Below are 19,914 nucleotides of genomic sequence, written 5' to 3' on the forward strand. Positions count from 1 at the left end.
TGAGTGACACAGGACAGACTCATGGAAGGTGAAAAATACAATGACAAAAGAAAAAAAGGAACTGACCAAGAAGTGACTCAGAGTAACTCAGAAAGATAACGTTCTTCTTGTCTTCCTACTAAGAAAAAAAACACTATCATACCTTTTGAAAAAAGGGGAACCATGAGTGCAGTGATTGATGGATGCTGTTTTTCTCAAACAATGCCTCATGGAAATACAGGATGAGAAGTATATTTAGCCATTCAGCTCAACACAAACTCCACATGAAAAGTGTTATTAACTCAAACACTGTGGTCCAAAAAAAAAGACTCATGTTTAAAAAGCATTAGTATAGATAAGGGCTGCAACTTTTTTCTTTCACTTCTTGTTTTATAAACCCATGATTCCCAGACTGAGGAGTTCTGACCATTTCTGCTGCTTTGTTGAAAAATGCTAGCCCCTAACCATTTACCCATGCACAGAAACACAAAGTAGCACATTTTGATAGGTAGCAGGAATCGACAGAACAGAGGCTCTTGTACTACAGGGATACTTCTGCCCTAACTTAAATAGAAAGTCAAGTATTTCAGTTTTTATTCTTAAGCAACATAATGAAATACTTGAAGACACATTTGTTCTAAAGCAAAGAAGATGCATCTCATAACTGGTAAATGGACTTGAGTCTGTATAGCCCTTCACTTGTCATCTAACTACTCACTCACTCACTCTTACTCATTGACTCAACTGTAGGAGCTGGAGAGCAAAACCTCAACTTTACAACAACTGACTACCTACCTAGTCAAAGGTGCCCCTTTTATTGTGTTGAGGCAATTAACTCACCACAAGGATTAGATATTGAACTATCAGTTTTAATAGCCTGGCCGAAAACCTTTCATGATTTGGCTTAAAGTGTGGTCAGACAACTTGATTTTTTGTGTGTCACAATGGTCATGGTGTCAGATTTGGCGATCATAGGGCCCCAAGTTTTAGCTGTGACTAACAGACGTAACAGACTACACGGTTGTATGGGATCATTATCATCTAAACTTTTCAGCCCCTGACCCCAAAAAACAACAGCATCAGACACCGGGTTGAGGCCAATTCCTTTATTTTTTATGTAGACTAAAAACATTTGAGTTTGACATCAAAAGATGAATATGAGACAAGAGATCAACATTTCAGCTTTTATTACCAGGTATTTACATCTGGATCTGAATTGCAACTTAAAAGATAGCACTCTTTGTTTGAACCCACCCATTTTTCATGTGAGCAAAAGTACTGGAACATGTGACTAACAGGTGTGTTTTGTTGTCCAGGTGTGTCCTATTTCATTAATCATTCAAACAGTTAATAGTACTGAACATCTACGCTCAGTTACAGATTTGGGTTTTGCCTTTGGAGACTGCATTTGTAGTTGAGAGGTGTAACCAACATGAAAACCAGAGAGCTGTCTATGGGTGAAAAACAAGCAGTTGTGAAGCTGAGAGAAGATGGGAAATCAATCAGAGCCATTGCACAAACATTGGCCATAGCCAGAACAACCATTTGGAACGTCCTAAAAAAAGAAAGAAACCACCGGTGTACTCAGTAACAGACGTTGAATGGGCAGACCAAGGAAAACTGCAGCAGTTGACGACAGAAACGTGAGCACTGTGAAGAAAGACCCTAAAACAACTGTTAGTGATTGTGATGGATAGGCTGAAGTTTGGAGAAAGGATCTGCACATGATTCCCAACATACAAGCTCATCTGTGAAACACAGTGGAGGTAGTGTCATGGCTTGGAACGGGCTCATTAATCTTCATTGATGGCATAACACATGATGGCAGCAGCAAAATGAACTCAGAAGTCTATAGAAACACTGCCAATTTAAAGAAAGATGCAACCAAACTGACTGGAACATCCTTCATCATGCAGCAAGATAATGACCCAACACACACAGCTAAAACAACAAAGGAGTTCATCCAGGCAAGAAGTGGAAGGCTGGCCAGGTCAATCTACAGACTTAAACCCTATAGAGCATGCATTTTACCTGCTAAAGAGGAGACTGAAGGGAGTAACCCCCAAAATAAACAACTGAAAGAGGATGCAGTGAAAGCCTGGAAAAGCGTCACAAAAGAAGAATGCAAAAGTTTGGTGATGTCAGTGGGTCACAGGCTTGATGCAGGTATTGCAAGCAAAGGATTTGCGACTAAATGTTAAAACTTATTCACTTAAATCTATTTTTAGTCGATCTGCTTCTATACTTTTGCTCACCTTAAAAGCTGGTATTCCATTACAAATAAAGCCATCTCCTAAGTTGTGAATCAGATCCAGATGTAAACACCTGGAAATAAAAGCTGAAATGATGATCTCTTGTCTCATTTTCATGTTTTGATGTCAAACCCAAATGTTTTCAGTCTACAGGAAAGGTAAAAGAATTGGTCTCACTGCTCCAGTGCTTTAGGAGGGGAATTTACATTTAAGCACAAATCTCACTTAAAATTAATTAAAATTATTATTTGTTTATTTGGAAAGCACCTCACGGCCCCCCTTCAGAGTCTCGCGACCTGCACTTTGGAAAGCACTGCCTTAGACAGCACTGGGGAAGGCTATAGACCAGGGGTCATCAACAACAGTCACTGTTGGGGATGGAGTTTTCAAATAAAAGCGAAGGAATGTTTTGATCTAGTATTTTATTTTGTTCCATTCCTTAATTTTTACTTTCCACAGGCACTGTGGACACAAACAACCAGGCAGGATCACATTCATATCTATGGGCAATTTAGAGTCCTACATTAACCTAACAAGCATGTTTTTGTTCTGTGGGAGGAAGCTGGAGTGCCTGTAAAGATCCCACAAATGCACAGGGAGAACATGCAAACTCCACGCAGAAAATCCCTGTCTGATCAGAATTCAAACCTTGCTCTGAGGCAACACTCTTAACACCTGTGCAGCCCTCATAATAATTACAATAGATGTTCAACTCATAAAATGTATGCTCGGTTAAACTTCCATTCAAACTGAGGCTAAAGACTAAAGATGAAAGGTTTATGAGCATTACACACTGGGTTGGTGGAGGATATATGACCTCAGCTTAATACTACCTCTTTGACTGGTGGTGTTCAAGGATATTTTAGGCTCTTCCTGTGTTGCATTTTTAGTCCCATCAATGTGAAAACTGTTGGGAACAAGCTTTTTTTAACACTGAAAACTTATGTCAAAAAATACCTCCTGGATCTATGATGAGGATGGGACTTGGTTGCTCTGTCTGGAGAGAACTAGACTTGTCACTTTGTATTCAGTCTTGCAACTTTCAGTGGCACAGCATTCAGTGTGATCTTTATTTTTAGCTCAGGAGCTCAATGCATATATCAGCACTGTACTGCGCAAGCACTGACACCCTCTCATGCTCTCATTCACAAGAATCTCTTCGTAGTGTGTGTGTGAGAGAGAGAGGGAGAGTGAGAGAGAGAGAGTGTGTGCGCACACAGGGAGGCAGGTCTTGGCTAAAGTTTATTAACTTTCACTCAGCCAATGGGGTGCCTTGTGCGTTTTTCCTGCTGACCAATGGGACAGATTGAGAGGTTGGAGGTGGGTGTTGCTTAGCAACTGCAGGTAGAATCTCAGATCATGTCGGACCCATTGTTTTATCTTGCCTCCCTGAGAGACATAACATGCTATGTGTTGTGATTTGTTAGTTAAAAAAACACCTCTGTGCAAATGCGTCACAAAGTTGTTAACTCTATTTTTATATTGTTAAACAGAGATCACATTGACTTTAATGGTATTTTGCCCTTGAGTCAAAGCACTTTAATTGATAGTTATTATGATACTACATGTCTTATTTGCACTGCTGAGCCACTGGAGTTCAAACAAGTGAATTCTGATTAAACTGACTTCTGATTAAAGGGATAAATAAATTTGCTGAAAGCTCATGCAGAGTCAGATATGACTGTTAGTAAAGACAAAAACAAGGCTGCCAAAAACAAAGATTTCACATGTAGATAAAACGTTTGCATCTGCTTTTGAAGCATTTGCAAAATTAAACCCTCTGCACCCCAAGACAGCATATCACCATACACACAAAACCCTGATGCAACTAACTATGACTCCTTATTATGTTTCTGATTTATAAAACCTAGTATGTTGGCCCAAATTAAATTGAGCTCATGTTTTGAAGTATTTAAAAAGAGACTATATTTTTCTGTGCATTCACTAGCAGAGAGACTACCTCATACAAATATAGACATACAATCCTCCCTACAATGTTCCTTACTCCCACAAGGCAGCACGTCACAGCTGTGAACTTTTCATTCCCTGTCTAATTAGATGACCTGATATCTTACAGCAATATGTCACAGTGAAATAACTCACAGAGATCTGACCACTGGTACTGTCTGTCCTTTTACCACTAATGGTGTCACTTTCATTTTACCTCTGTTAGCCTAAAATTATGTGTACAAGTCACCTTAAAATGATTTCATGCTGAATGTGTGTATGTTATTGTAATTACAAAGAGAAAAAATAGATTAATATTTTAGATTCTAACAGTTTTTGAAAAACCTTTTAAGAGCAGCTTTGGTCACTTTTATTCTGTGATCCCTCTGTGACTCTCTTTTGGGAGAAAAGAAAATATATTTTGAATGGCTGTCAGAATTAAAGGTGCGGTGTGTAGTATTTACCCTAGTAGCATTTAGTGGGACAAACTTTGTAGAAATGAAACAAAGTATTTATAAGTTGGCCCATCTAAACTAGTATATGATCAGCTGAGTTTGCCAAATTGATTATTTTTTAATAACTAAGACATATGGAGGGTCCCCTCGACAGAGTCTTGGATTTTTGCATATATTTTGCAGTACCACAGAAGGGACCAAACAACAGATACATGTTTTTTTTTTTTTTTTTTTTTTATGATGCTGGTTGCCATAGTTAACAGCATAAGTTGGCATTGCAATCTAGAATCTGACTGTTAAGCCCAAAAAACACCTGTGAGGACTGGACTGTCACGTCATGCAACATGCCCACTTGCCTAGGCAGCGCTTCAACAGTAAAAGTCCCCCACCAGCCACTGCATGGCCAGGTGCTTGATACAGATCCAAAAAGCGGCTTCGGGATCACCTCCCTGCCTTAATGGGTAAGTCAAAAAAGGATATATCACCAGTAGCCAAGGACTCCCACTTATTCTAAACCTCAAACAAAAGATGATGCTAAATTTCTTTTCAATCAAACAGAACTGCTACTACATCAGCCGAGATGGGCAAAACAGCTGTTCTCTCAGGAAACTTCTCAGCCAAGTGCGGCCTGCCATGCTGGGACTTGAGGAGTGCTGCAGTCTGGAATGTCTACTCACGGCTGGCCGCCGCCGGTGTGGGTTCGTTCAGTGAAAGTAATGGGGGAGATTGTTTGCCACGCATCAGATGGCACAGTGTGTTTAAGGCTGTAGATATTGCTTATACTCCCAATTAAAATACTTTACCTTTAATGCATTAATCACATTTGATTGCGTGTATAAGTGCATTATTTTTTTGTAATTCACAGCAGTTGAATGCTTTCAGAACACAATGATAGTAGGCATACAATAATGCACATGTATCCAATTGCATTTAGTTTTCCTTTTATTCAAACAATATGTAAATGGTCAGGTCACACTCAAACAGGGGCCGTTTTACGAACATTGCAGGAACCAGGAAGTGGCCACCGTCACCGGCCTCCAGACCAAAACACCCACCCCAGGAGCCATTCAAGTCATAAACTTTAATGGGTGGTATTAAAGGGAAGATGAAAATAAAAGTAATAATAATAATGATAAAGATCATAATAATCAGATTTAAATGAAATATTGCTTTCGATAGCATGTGTATGGGTATGAGTCAGCATGCTATTCTGCTATATTACAGAAGTAATGGTAAATGGTACTAATGACAACAAAATAAAATAGGAATAATGATAATAATAGTAATAACAATCAAAATACTGATAATGACAATAAAGTTGATTAACATTATAGTAATAAAGCAAGGATGTCATTTATATTGAAAAAGGTGGGAGATAACGGAAGTTAGCTTAAATACATAGTTGATGATTATCAATTAATAACAAAACTTTTATATATGATTGTCTTGACAAATGTTTTTGAAGAAGAGAAAACAAAGAGGATGAAAAGGAGAAAAAAGTATACATATATATAAATACATACACATACATATAAACATATACCAACAGATCTGTATTACATACACAGACATATATATATACACACATAGAATACACACACAATATATCTATATGTCCATATCTCCACACATACATACACATATATATACATATATATATATATACATGCACACACATACACACACATTGTATATACATCTACAGACACTCACAAACATACACATAGGCATACTTTTAGATAATGTCAGTGGTTTAACTGCTAAACTAAAAAAACCTTATTGAGAGATATATAATAATGATAATAAAGATGATAATAAATAATCATAATACTAATAGTAATAATAACAATAATTGTAAAAGTAACATATGGATGGCTATAAAACAGACAAGAAAGCTAAAGAGGGAGATTTTAAGAAAGAAGAAAATGGTGGGGTAAAGGTAGGGGGGAGAGGAAGAAAGAAAAAAATAAATACATACATAAAAAAGGAGAAAAATGAAAGCAACTGAAGTGGACGGACAGAGAAGCTACAGAGTTGAGGTGGTTCAGGTTGGATTGTGGACATGTACGTGGCTTAGTTTTAGTGAGTTTGAACTTTAGATGGATGGTAGACGGGTAATGAATGCATTCCAAGTTTCATTCAAGGCTGATATACTGTTGTTTTTGTGTGCTGTCATTTTTTCTATTGAGATGTATTCTGTAAGTAGGTTGGTCCAATGTTTGATATTGCAGGATTGTTTAGATTTCCAGTTCTGAAAGATTATTTCCTTATTGATAGTTAGAGAAATGAGTAATGGGTTTCTGTGTTTGGGTGGGATGGTGGTCTGTGATAAGTCCCCCAGCAGGCAGAGCGATGGGGATGCTGGGATTCTGCAGCCAAGATAGTGGAGAGTTTTTCTGTGACCGATATCCAGAGTGAGTGAACAGGTGGATGGGTAGAGAGGTCCACTTCACCTAGGGCCACAATAATCACAAACAGGATCACCTCACCAAGTTTCACACTACACCAGGGAACCAGACAAGGATGCCCACTCTCTCCATCCTTATTTGCACTTTTCATTGAGCCCCTAGCAGCAGCAATAAGACAAAACAACAGAATCAAAGGAATCAAGGATAATGAGTCAGAACATAAAATAAGCCTGTATGCAGATGATCTATTATTACACTTACAGAACCCGTCCACATCAATCCAAGATACAAAATCATATCTGAGTTCTCCACCGTGTCACATTATACAATGAACTTGAATAAATCAACCATCCTCCCACTGTCCAATGATGCCTGGGATTCTGCAGCTCAAGATTCAGCCCTTCCCTTTCACACCGGCAAAATATCTAGGCATCAACATTTGCTCCAGGCTGTCAGAGCTCTTCAACCTCAACTACACTCCCCTGCTGAAAAATATAGAAGATGACTTTAAACGTTGGACTAAACTACCACTCTCACTCATTGGCCGTATTGCAACCGTAAAAATGATCCACTACCTATTCTCCATGCTCCCCATAACCCCCACTGACACATGGTTCCAAACCCTCAACTCACTAACCACCAAATTCTACTGGAAAAACAAACAACCCAGAATCTCACTTTCAACTCTACAGAATGCAAAATCACAAGGACCTGTCCACTTTTACCTTTTTGATCATTCCCTTATTTCCTTTTTAATCCATAACAAGCTCTTTTTTTAAAATCAGCTTTATGTTATAATCTTCTATGTATCCAAAGTTCCTTTTTTTGTCCAAAATAAAAGCAGGTCTGTGTCCAAACAGGAAGTAGTTAACCCTTAGGCTGGAGGCACTCTACACAACTTGGCCAGACTGAGTTGGAGACAGTACACCTGCAGACCTGCCTACGACATCAAATGACCATGTGGCTTCAGAAGAATAACAAACATGGATGTCTATCGATACCCTCGGCTTGCTGTACCTCCAAAAAAAACTGAAAACAAGGAAGAGAATCATGATGAAATCATGGCTGGAATCAAGGTACAGTTGTGTTTATGTTTGTGTGTGGTAAAAGTACGCAAGATCAAGCTGGTGACACTACCTGGTCTGCTTGCTTTCATTGGTTGTAAGTTTTCCACCTGAGGCAGTACAACCTCGAATTGTAAATATCAAGCTTGTTTGAGGGTTATTCAGGCAAATAATCATTTGCAACAGGCCACCACAATCACTAGGGAAGGATAATCTGGCTAAAATTGGGCTTTATATTATGTAGTGTGTAGCCAGCCATAGTTTAAGACAAAATACAAATAATTACAAAAAACAAATTTTAATGCAAAACAATGGAATTCAAAAATGCATCAAAAAGAGATTAATCACAATTAACCACAAAAATTCTGACATAAATCATGATTAAAAATTGTAATTCTTCAACCGCTCAAAAACTTAGAAGATATTACATGAGCTGCAAGTGAGTTGTTCTTTTTCATCGTCCTGCCGTGCTTGCTCAATGCAAATATTTAAATAGGGGTTATGGAAATTCCTGGGATGCACCCTGGATTTGTCATGTAAAGTAGGTCCAGGAAGATTGTTGTTTACACCCTTTACATTTGTGTCCAGAACAACCAGCAGTGGAAAGCAAAGGAGTACACATTTAAGAGTAAAATACATGTTTTCTAAAGTGTGGGCGAAATTGGAGTAATTTTGGGGAATACATCAACTCAAAAGGCGGAAAAACACATTGATTCTAGAGAAGGTAAGCGTTCATTTCTAAAACTTTATGGAGATTAGAAATAATCTTTCAATCAAAAATTTCCAGTCTGAGCAACAAAGCTTGATGCTTGCATGCCCAAGTTGAGCATATAGTGCTTTTATTCCATAAAAGCAATAATCTTGAAGCAATCATAAACTACCTTTTTGAAAATGTTCTCCTGAATTAAAAATAAACAAGCAGTCATGAATTTATTAATGTGCTTTTTAAGTGAAACAATCAGACTTTGTGTAAGAACCAGTGACCTTAGATTATCTTTATTTCTCAAAAACATGCCTTTTTTAAGTTGGCACCAACAGAAAATGAAAAAAATGTGCTCACTTAACAGCAAACATTCATCCTCAAATACATCAACTGTAAATATGTTGGACAAACACAGAAGGCGGCACTAAAGAGAGAACTATTTTTCACATCGTGAAACCAAAAACACGGGTTATTTTGCCTGACAGCTTCAACAGAAATGGGTCAGATAAATGTATATTTAGTTACATGTTTTGTCATCACATGCCTCACCCTAGCTGTTTGATATCAGGAAATGTTTTAATATTCCACATTTAAATCTGCAGACAAATTTAGTGACAAACACAGTGGCAGCACACACACCTGGCTCTTTTTATCAATACATAGCTGACTGTTGGCAGGACCTTGTGCGGAGGTTATTGTGGGGGAGGGGTGAGATTTACAGTTTCCTTTACCAGGTAATGTCTCCTGTTGTGAAACAATGTGACAGAAAATCAGTACAGCTGTGATGGCTCAGCAGTGTTCTTTGCCCCTCTACAATCTCCTCCAGGAGCTTATCCAAAGCCCACCTCAAATGTACTGTATGTAGCCCGAGGATGACTCATCCTCAGGAGAATGAGCTGTATGGTGCAGGTAGCCTTGCAAATAAACATTTCACAATTTGCAGAGTCTACTGAAGTACTTTGCTGTCTAACACAGTGAACCCACAGACCACAAATACAAACTCTGACAAATGGAACCTGTTTTAGTCTGCCTGTTAAGCATTCAGAGTAACATATTCTCCTGTGTTAAAGTCTGACACACATGTAATGATCATATCACTTTAACACAACAATGAGACATCCCTTAAGGCTGCAGGAAAGTTACTCATTTTGTTTTTTTGTTTTTTGTTTTTTTATCTTAAACTTTTCATCATTGCACCAATTACCATGGAGACAGGGTTATGTCCCAAAATGATGGGAATCATACAGAGCATGAGTGTCCTCTACCGTTTGCTGCAACTTCCAGGAAAAGCTGTGCACTGTGTGGATGGTGACTCCACCTCTTAAGGATGGTTGGGGAATATGCAGTCATTCAAATGATCTTCGTTTCCCGGCAGGCTTTCACAACCGTTCCCCTCAAACATCGAGTAAATCCTCCCATGTTCCTCATTAACTTTGCACCATCCTGTTGCTTTGTCATCTTTGCTTATGCATTTATGGTTTGTCGCTAATGGGGAGATTCTGCACCTGATGACAATTTAGCTTACATGAAGCTTTAAGGAGAGTCGTGGCCCCTGCTGGTTACCCTCCCTGTTTCACATGCTCACCCATGATTAATAAATCCAAAGAGCAGTGTGAAATCAGCCTGTCCATGACCTTTTTTCAGCTGGCTCTGAAATGACCAAAACACAGTAACAACACCAGCGTGCCACATAATACAATTGGGTTTTTAAAAATTGCTTCTTTTAGGGTTAAAGGTGGATGGAAAAGATGACTGTAGCAACATTTCTGCAACCATTTTGCAGGTGTTGAGGAAGTATGGTCTATTTCAAGACATCATTTTAATGTTTTTTTTCTTCATTTAAATTCTAAATATTTAATGGGCTGTAAGGTGGGAACAACAATGTTGTGAGCAGCTCAGTGTCTTTGTAAAGTGAGCAATTCCAAACATTTCCCATAGAAGAGGAAATAAGTCTTTGCTCACGCAGGTGCTTAGGTTGTGTAACCCTGACTATGAGGCAGAAAGACTAACAGGTGCTAATGCAACTTAGTGACATCTGATGGGAGAGACAGTTGGAAAATATTCTGTGGTCAAAGCTGGTAAGCAGAGAACTTGGATGCAGTCATCGTGAGAATGAATCCAATTTGACTGGTGATTTTTTTTTTTAATGGTGACTGTGATGCTTTTATCAGTATTAAGAGTCATTCCAACCACGATATGTAGGATCCGACCTAAAAATGATCATTAATGTATCAGAGGATGTGGACAACTGTTGTGTTGAAAGCAGATGCCCTGGTGAAATTTTCACCAACCAGCCTTAGCCAGTTTTGAACAGCTTTTCATATTGGCCATAGATTTTTAAGTGGAAAAACATGCATTTAGGAGCTAAGCCATGAAAGTAAAAAACACTTTAAAAATTATAGATTTTTTTAAAATCTTGCTTTATTGTTAGAATTAGTGTTCATAGGACTGTTCGCCAGCAGTATTGTGTGCCAATGGCCTTTTTTGACTCTGTAAAGCACCTTATCTAGTCTGGACCAAGCCTTATAACTAAACCTTGCAAGGCAGATGGATACACCCATTTCCTTGTTTTTATTGGCGAATCCATCTTGCAAAGCTCCCGTCTGAACCATTTGCCCTGGTTAGAAAGTGACAGGACCAATCACTGATGAGGGGCAGTACTTTCAGGCCAGCCGGTGTCGTGATGTAAGCAAGCAGCAACAAGAGGCCGGTGCAGCTATGGCGGAAGAGATTAGCATGGATGCTGCTAAAGTGACAGTTTTATCAGAACTTGACAACATTTCTTCGTTAAAAGTCGGCATGGTTTGCGTTGTTCCTTGGTAGCCGCGCACCTCGGTTGCGGCTATGTCACAGGTTTTGTTGCTCTGATTGGCCCGTAAAGATGTGACAGACAGAATGTTCATCCAATCACACTCCAAGTTTTTTTCAAAACATCTGTCCTTTCCCAAACTCTTAGTATTGAAGGTTTCCCAGATGGACGTGTGAAACACATCCATCTGACATGTCAGGTTTCATGAAAATTTGCTAGCTCCTTGCATTTCCCTTCACCCATCCCTGACGAGCAAAGGCAGGCAAACTCTCTGCTGCAAAGTAAACCAGCAAGGCTTGAAATTTTCTGGGTGTGTAACATGTATGAAAACCTCTGTCTTTTGTGTTCATACACGCATCTCACCTAAGGTAAATTTGAGAAGTTTTCAATTTTGCGTAAGTGTGAATATGACCTTATATTCCTGTCCCTGTGTAGTTTACACAGGATGATGGCAGTGTACATAAAGAGGCTTTATACAAACAGCTAGGCGTCACGTACGCATGCAGCACTGTTCTTTCCCAGCTGGTCACACAAGGTTAATTCACACTTACACAAAAGTCCTGAAAATGTCTAAAATTTACCTGGGTGAGCAGCATGTGTGAATGCAAACAGCAGACTATTTCATCCTAAGTTTATCCCAAAATTTCCTTGCTAGCCTCCTAATAACCCCCCACCCCCACCCCTGACAGGTAACCTGCAGAAAAACTTTTACCTCTAGCTCCTTAGCTTAGTTCACAGTGCCATTTAAAGTCGTGATAGATACACCCATGTGACACCACAAACATCATGGAGGCATAATGTGGGGACGAAGTGATCTTCCCTCCGTGCTGTTTTTGAACATAGTAACAGACGGGCTATTTTAATTTGGGAACAGAATGTGGCAGATACTGATGGAATGGTTGTATTCATTTTTATGTACAACAAAATTTCTCCAGACTCAGAATTGAAAATTATTATAGAGGTACCAAATTTAACAATGCACTTTAAAACAGGGCCATACCATTACACAACACAAGTTTATAAAATATTTTTTAAGCTCATGCACACTGAGCTAATAGCAATACTGCTAACCATGAAAGCAGTGATGTTTAAGGATTTTTAGATCAATCAGTAAAAACACAATGTAACACAATTCCCCCTTGCTTTGATCCTATGCACTGTATTTCAAAATCTTACACCATTTATAATGTTTTAATCTGATTTAGCCTGACTCCTAATGTCTAGTTAGCTAAATACACAGAGAAAAGAAAGACAGGATGTTGTTTAAGTGTTGAATTAATCTGGGGCACTCTCCTCTCCATGCTATGAACACAATACATGGTACTTTTTTCATAAGCAGAAAATTTCAGGACAGACAGCCCCTGACCTGCAGTGTTAAAGCACTTTAGTACTCATTAGACTAGAAAAGTGCTATACAAGCTCAAGTCAAAAAAAGATGACGTGGAAGTGACAGACGAAGCGCTGGTCCTGGCACTTTAACAACAGTTGAAATGCCACGCAATTGGATGTATTTAAAGTGTAAATGAATGGGGTACATACACCAGGGCAAGTAGCAATAAGTATGAAGAACCCTCTTTATGTGCATGAGCATCACACCAGCTGTCTACCAGTTCATTAACTCCACCTGCTTACCTGCAATAAATATCTTTGAATATTTCCTGCTGTGTCCCATTTCAGCTCACCTACACTTCACTATTGGCAGCTTATGAGCTTTTACAACACTGAGTACATGCACATCTTGTGCTGGAAAGTGTTCGACTGACTCTCTTTACATGGATTTATTTCTAGTAGCCAACTATTTGGGGGTTAGGGCAGTGTTGAAAACTGCCTCAATTGCCCCTTTTCTTCTAAGCCAGTTCCACATGTTGCTCTCTAGCCAGCTCCAGCCTATGGAAAAGCCAACTAATTTAAATCTGGTTTCCCTCTTTTGTCTCATGTTATAACTATATAGGCTGTACCAAGTATCGTAGGTATAAATAACCCTAAATGGAACAAACTACAAGATGCATTACTGTCAGTTAAAAGTAAAACATGAGGGAAGCCCAGAATAACTTCCTGATAAACTGAATCCATACTGAACCCAGATGTCTGTGAACCCTTACACTCCTACTATTCACAAAACTGAAAACAGCATGATATTTTCAAATTGGGCTGCATATGCTAACAGTTAAACTTTTCAACTTTTAAACTACCAGCCTATTAATATGTGGAACTACAAGTAGCATTGACAGAAAGGCAAATATTCACATTATAGCATCATACAGTAGGCTCAGATTCTCCCACCATTTCCACATTGCTCTTTTAAGTCTTTACTCCTGATCCTCCACCCCTCCCCTTTGTGTATTCAGTTTTCAGCACCCTGTCATTAAGTGTAATAGATTGTTCTAAATATTGTGATAATTATAAGACCAAGCCATAATAATTTTTAAGTAATGCTTTCCAACATTTTTGTACATTTTTTTTCTTGAAATATTCAATCTAAAGCAGCATCTTGTTGCCTTAGAAGTGTTACCTGTGGCTTTGACAGTTGCAGGTACACCCTCTAATGCAGTCTCTCTGGACAGGGGATTAACTCTTCAACCATTTAGGCATTTTCATCCAGTGACCGGAAACTGTGCCTGCATCTCTATCAGGAAATGAATTTCTCACGAGGATAACGGGTTGGCTAAACATGAGTGAATGGTTGGCAAAGCTTTGTAGGATTTGTAAAGCAGTTCACAATTTTTCATCAGACAGTTTGACTTTGAGAAATGCATAGTCTTTTTTGGCATATACTGTAAGTCTCTGTGTTTGTCTGAGGTATAAGCAACTATTAGGCAGTGGCAAATTTTGACTTCAGTTTTCAATGATTCATCCAAATTATCCCAGCATCTTAAAGAGAACTGATTTGAACTAGTTGTGGGTTTGGGTTTGTTTTATTTATTTCCACTATGCACAATTTTACAGCTTCTATCAGATGTTAGGGGATTTAATAGGTCTGTATGAAATCACCTCTCAAAATACACCTTTATTGGGATATTGATAACCTAGCCCCTCGTTACCACTTACATACGTGGCTGATGTCAGTATATCTGTAAATATAAAGAAGATTCCTCATAGAGGATAATTTGTGCTTTTTTCAGCATTCAGAAGTTTGTAATATGTTAAGGAATTACAGACACAAAAACAGAATTGTTACTGCATACCAAGAAACAAGTGAAGAAATTGGCCTGCCAGGAATGTAGCAATATTTAATGAAATATTTCATTTAAAAGACAGCTGAAGTAGTTAAGTTAAGCTAGCTTGTTTAGCCAGTCAATTGGATTTTTTTTATGTTACCTAAAGTGTTTTATCACTGGTTCTCATTGATCTGGACTTTGCTGATGATGTTGTGATCCTTGCATAGACTGAAGATGTCCTTGTAGGCGCTCTTAGCTTGCTTAGTGAGGAGGCTGAAGCGTTAGGAAAGCACATCTCCTGGGCCAAACTATAGATTAAGGCTTTTGGAGAAACCTTGGATGCTGACATGGAATCTGCTTCTGTGAATGGTGCAAGTGTGGAAGTTGTAGAGCAGTTCACCTACCTTGGCAGTGTAATCTACAATTGCAGAATTGAACTTGTACATAGGGGCCATGGGTTCAATGAGCAAAACAATGTGGTGTTCCCTGTATCTGAGCATGCAGACAAAAGTCAGAGTCTTTTGGTCCTTGGTCCTCCAGGTCTTACTATAATCTTGTGAGGCCTTGACATTGACGGGTGGCCAGATGCACCAGCTGTACTCCTTTGTGACAACTTCACTTCTGTGCATTTTTGGGTATCATTGGCAAGACTGTGTGCCTAACACAGTTCAGGAGAGCAGGGATGGGAAGGGTCAGCTGCGTGATACGGGAATGGCAGCTGCGCACCTGGCATCCAGCTCTTCACACTCTCTACTGGGTGCCCAGGACCCAGCGGGCTGGTCCAGATGCCAGGCGCCATGGAGTGGTCAACTGGGTAGATTCCTGGAGAGATGGGGCATGGGCCTGGAACAGGCCTGGATGATTGCCATAAGGGGGCCAGAAAAGTACAGGACTGAGGTTTGCACGGTGAAGTACCGAACCAGCATGCTCCCATACAGTACCTGACCTGAAACTGTTCTAATTATGCCTTCTAACTTTACATTCATAGTACCAAGATGATCTGGTAGTACTAATGACTGTTTTTCATATCAAACTGCTTTATCTGAATACGTCATAGCCTATTAGCTAGTTAGCTGCTTGTTTGCTAAGCTATCATGGTGTCACATGATCTCTGGGAAATCCACCAACAGCGACAGTTCTTATAGTACATGCCAAACATTCCTGATAAAATTATTACAGTATGGTAGAGTTTCACAGTCAAGTTGGATACCACAGAGATTCCCATAGGACTGAATGGACTTCTGGTTGACTCACCTCTCTAGACATCCGTACATTGAAATATGGGGTAATGGTAATATCTGTGCACCCGTGTGCAGAGCCTGTTATGCTCGAAGTGGGTTGCATCTTTCTGGCATGCCACTCCCACACTCTCTCAATCTTTACACTTGTTTCTCCAATAATGATATAAAAGCCCAAAAACTGAATCTTAAAAAGGCGACATTTTATAGACACAAGCTAATGCCTTTTATTAAAGAACAGAACCGTTTCTGTTGCAGATGCTGTCTCATTTTTCAAAGATGAATCAATTCGGAAATCGTAATGCCTATTAAAGCCTTGAAATGTTCTTACTCTTAGCAGCATTTTACTCCCAAGGCACTAAAATAATTCCTTCTTATATTGGGCTTTTCCCATCATTGTTCAATTTTTAACCAGTGCAAATATTTGCAACAAGCCCTTCCAATTTAACTATAAATATGTTTTGTAATATGATGTGTATCTTTGTCCCTCAGAATCAGTTGAATGGTAAACAGGCTGTGCTTAATATGACCTTTTTCTATTCTGAACACTACAAGCATGTTATACCCCATGCTATTCATCTCATTCATACCAATTAAAACACTGATGGCTGAAGTTCATCAGGTTCTAATCTTAACCTGATTCCCAAACACTCAAACATGAGCATAGCCTTCAGAAGCAATTTTGCCTATTAAAAGTAGCCTTTAAACACACTCAAGTCCCTGAGCTTTCTTCACTGAATGAATGCCAATCCAAGGTTCACTTAACCTTGCAAAGCAGATGGATGCACCCGTTTCTGTGTTTCTCACTCGCGAATCCATCTTGTAAAGCTCCCGTCTGAACCATTTGGGCCCAGTTAGAAAGTGACAGTATGAATCAGTGTTGGGGGACGGTACTTTGGGGCAGCAGAGTCGTGACCTAAGCAAGCAGCAACGAGAGACCGCTGCATTGCGGAAGACATTAGCGTGGATGCTGCTAAAACTCCAGCTTTTTTTTTACTACATTTCTTTGTTAAAAGAAGAACAAAGAAAAACACTGAGTTGTTTTCTTTTCAAAAACAACAAAGTCATGTACTGACATGTCTACAGTCGCCATGGTTTGCGTTATGCAGTTCTATATTGAGTTTATTCCTTCAGTACAGGTGCATCTCGGTAGCGGCTACAGCGTCACGTGTTTTGTTGCTCTGATTGGCCTGTAAAGATGTGACAAACAGATCGTTCATCCACTCACCCTCCAAGTTTTTTTCAAAGGCTCTGCCCTTTCCCAATCGTTGTCTGTTAGTGGTTTTCCAGATGGATGTGTGAACAACAAATCCATCTGGCGTGCCAGGTTAAGGTTCACTTGTGTTTTGCCTCATTTTCTCTCTCTTTCTGTCTTTGTATTCTTTGCCAACAGGGTTTTTTATGGTTCAGGGTAGAGTTTTCCCAGTAACTCTAGTTGTTGTTCCATTATTTGCCATTTCCAATACCTGAAGACAGTTAGGAGGGTCCTTGGTCATCCAAAGTAAAAAAAATAAAATTGCTTATTCTAATTCAAAATTTACAGTAAAAACACCAAAGAAAAGTCTTATACAGCAGTACTTTTAAGTGAGTGACCAAGTTGCTAACAAACACGTTTTTTTAGTTGTCAACCTCAAAGCAACTTAAATCAACTTGTGTCAAACGAATCCACTGACTCATATGCTAGCTTTGCCTTGTCAGTGAGGTAATGCACATGGACTATTATGTTTAGAAAGTCTCTTTCCAGAGGACCATGAAAGTGTATTTACTTCTAAGCTAAGATTAACACCAAGGATACAGTACCTGGTACATTTTATGCTTTACCTCAACAAACAAATAGGCTTATAGGCTAATAGGCTATATGGTACATTTTTGTTACAATTGTTAAGTCATTGTCAGTCCCAGACACCCAATCCAGCATAAAGGTTTCACAAAGGTTTCAATCCAACTTATAAACACTGTCATTTAAATTTGAATAGGGTAATGTTACTCTCAGATTGATACTACTTCATTTACATTTTCAGTTTAGCTGATAACACAAGGAAACTACATGACTGTTTACAACCTATGTAGCTATTTTCAATCCACTAAGTATTGATGTCCCTAATGATCACTGGCAAGATTTGGGAGTGATCCAGTATTTTTTTTTTTCCTTTTTTTTAGATGACAGGTGTTGAAAACCTGTGAGGTTGATAAACTCCCTGACAATGTGGCACTACAAAGATTTAGCATTGAATGCTTTGGAAACATGTTGGGGCAACTCGGCTAACATGTTGTTTGCTAATTTTAATGGAAATACTCTTTTTTAATATATATACAGTGCTTAACAAATTTATTAGACCACCACCCAAAGTAAGGTTTACGCCACAGCTGCCCTAAATTAACAGCATTGGTAATTACCAAAATCATTTTTTTATGTTTCTGCAATCGTTAATACACCAATATGTACAAGCTCTTTAACCCAAATGATATTTTTAAGGCTAAAATATAATTATTATTGTTAACCATGAATTTTCAAATTAACTGATTTACAAAAAAACTGAAGAAAATAGTAAAGCACATTATTATTTCTTGATTAATATGTCAAATTATGGTTATTTACTTGCATTCCTGAACAGAAAAGTTAGTTTTAGTGCTTGAATGTTATGCTTGATTCATTTCTGACTTCTCAGAGAAGCCCAGTGAGCCGGCTCAAATTTGGGTATAAAAAGGTGAATTCAGTTTGAAATTCCTCATTCCTGTTCAAAATGGTAAAACGTGGAGAGCTCACTGAAAATGAAAGAGTCCGCATTAAAGCACTTCATGATGCTGGATGGTCTCTGAGACAAATATCACAGGTGGTCTAATAAATTTGTTAAGCACTGTATATATATATATATATATATATATATATATATATATATATACATTCTGTTGCAGGACTTTGTGCTTTGTGGCTGTTCCAGGCTCAAACATACTGTTGAATGCTGCACTACTAAAGTCATCACATGTGCCATCGGTGAGTACAGGAAAATGCTAATCAATAATCAGAGTGCTTTCACAGTCATCAGAAATGATGTAAACTGCAAATGAGTTGCTATTTGGACTAAATTTTCTAATTGTTGTGATGGTTTATTTTGTCTCAGGTGATGAGGATCTATCACAACACTTTCAACTTTGATCCCCTGTGCATTTTTAGTTTGTAAATTCTTTTATGCTCAATTTTTGTAGATTTTTGCAAATATTTTGAACCTTAAAAAATTGAATTAACAAAAAAATCATAAATGCTGTCATACATAGTGTTCTGAACCTTAAGACTTGGAACTTAAGTGATAAACCGTTTCATCATTTGCATTGTGATGTAAACTTGTGTAAGAATGGAGCAAAAAATCTGAAGATAATCAGTGACATTGGTTTAAATTTGGAAAGCCATATTCATACAAAATACACCTTTTATGATCTGAAAAAAAGTCAAAACTTTGAGATTTTCTGTCAAAGTCTATTAATACATGCATTCACATCAGACTAGACCCTTGGTTCGAACTTGGTGGGTCAGAACACAAAGGTGGGTTATAAAGCAGTTTCCCGTGGGTCACAAATGTGCGCCTGGAAAAAACAGGGGCAAAATTTCTAGAGGTATCTGGCTTCAGACGGTATATCTCCGAAGGTCACTCTCAAAAACCGTTCATCCAAGACGCCATATACATCAGAATAGAAATACACGCTAAAACTTTCTAAATAAAACTGGATTACACTTCCATATAGGGTTAAGCCTGATTTATGCTTCTGCGTCACATCAACGACCCCGTCATTGACCATTCGAAGTTCTGCGTCGAGGGAGCCCGTCACTCTGCAGTTCACCGCCACGAGCTAAAGGGGCGTGGCTGTGTGTGTGTGTGGTTTCAGAGGGGTCACATCCGAATCC

Source organism: Cheilinus undulatus, linkage group 1, assembly GCF_018320785.1.
Source record: "Cheilinus undulatus linkage group 1, ASM1832078v1, whole genome shotgun sequence".
Classification (NCBI taxonomy): Eukaryota; Metazoa; Chordata; class Actinopteri; order Labriformes; family Labridae; genus Cheilinus; species Cheilinus undulatus.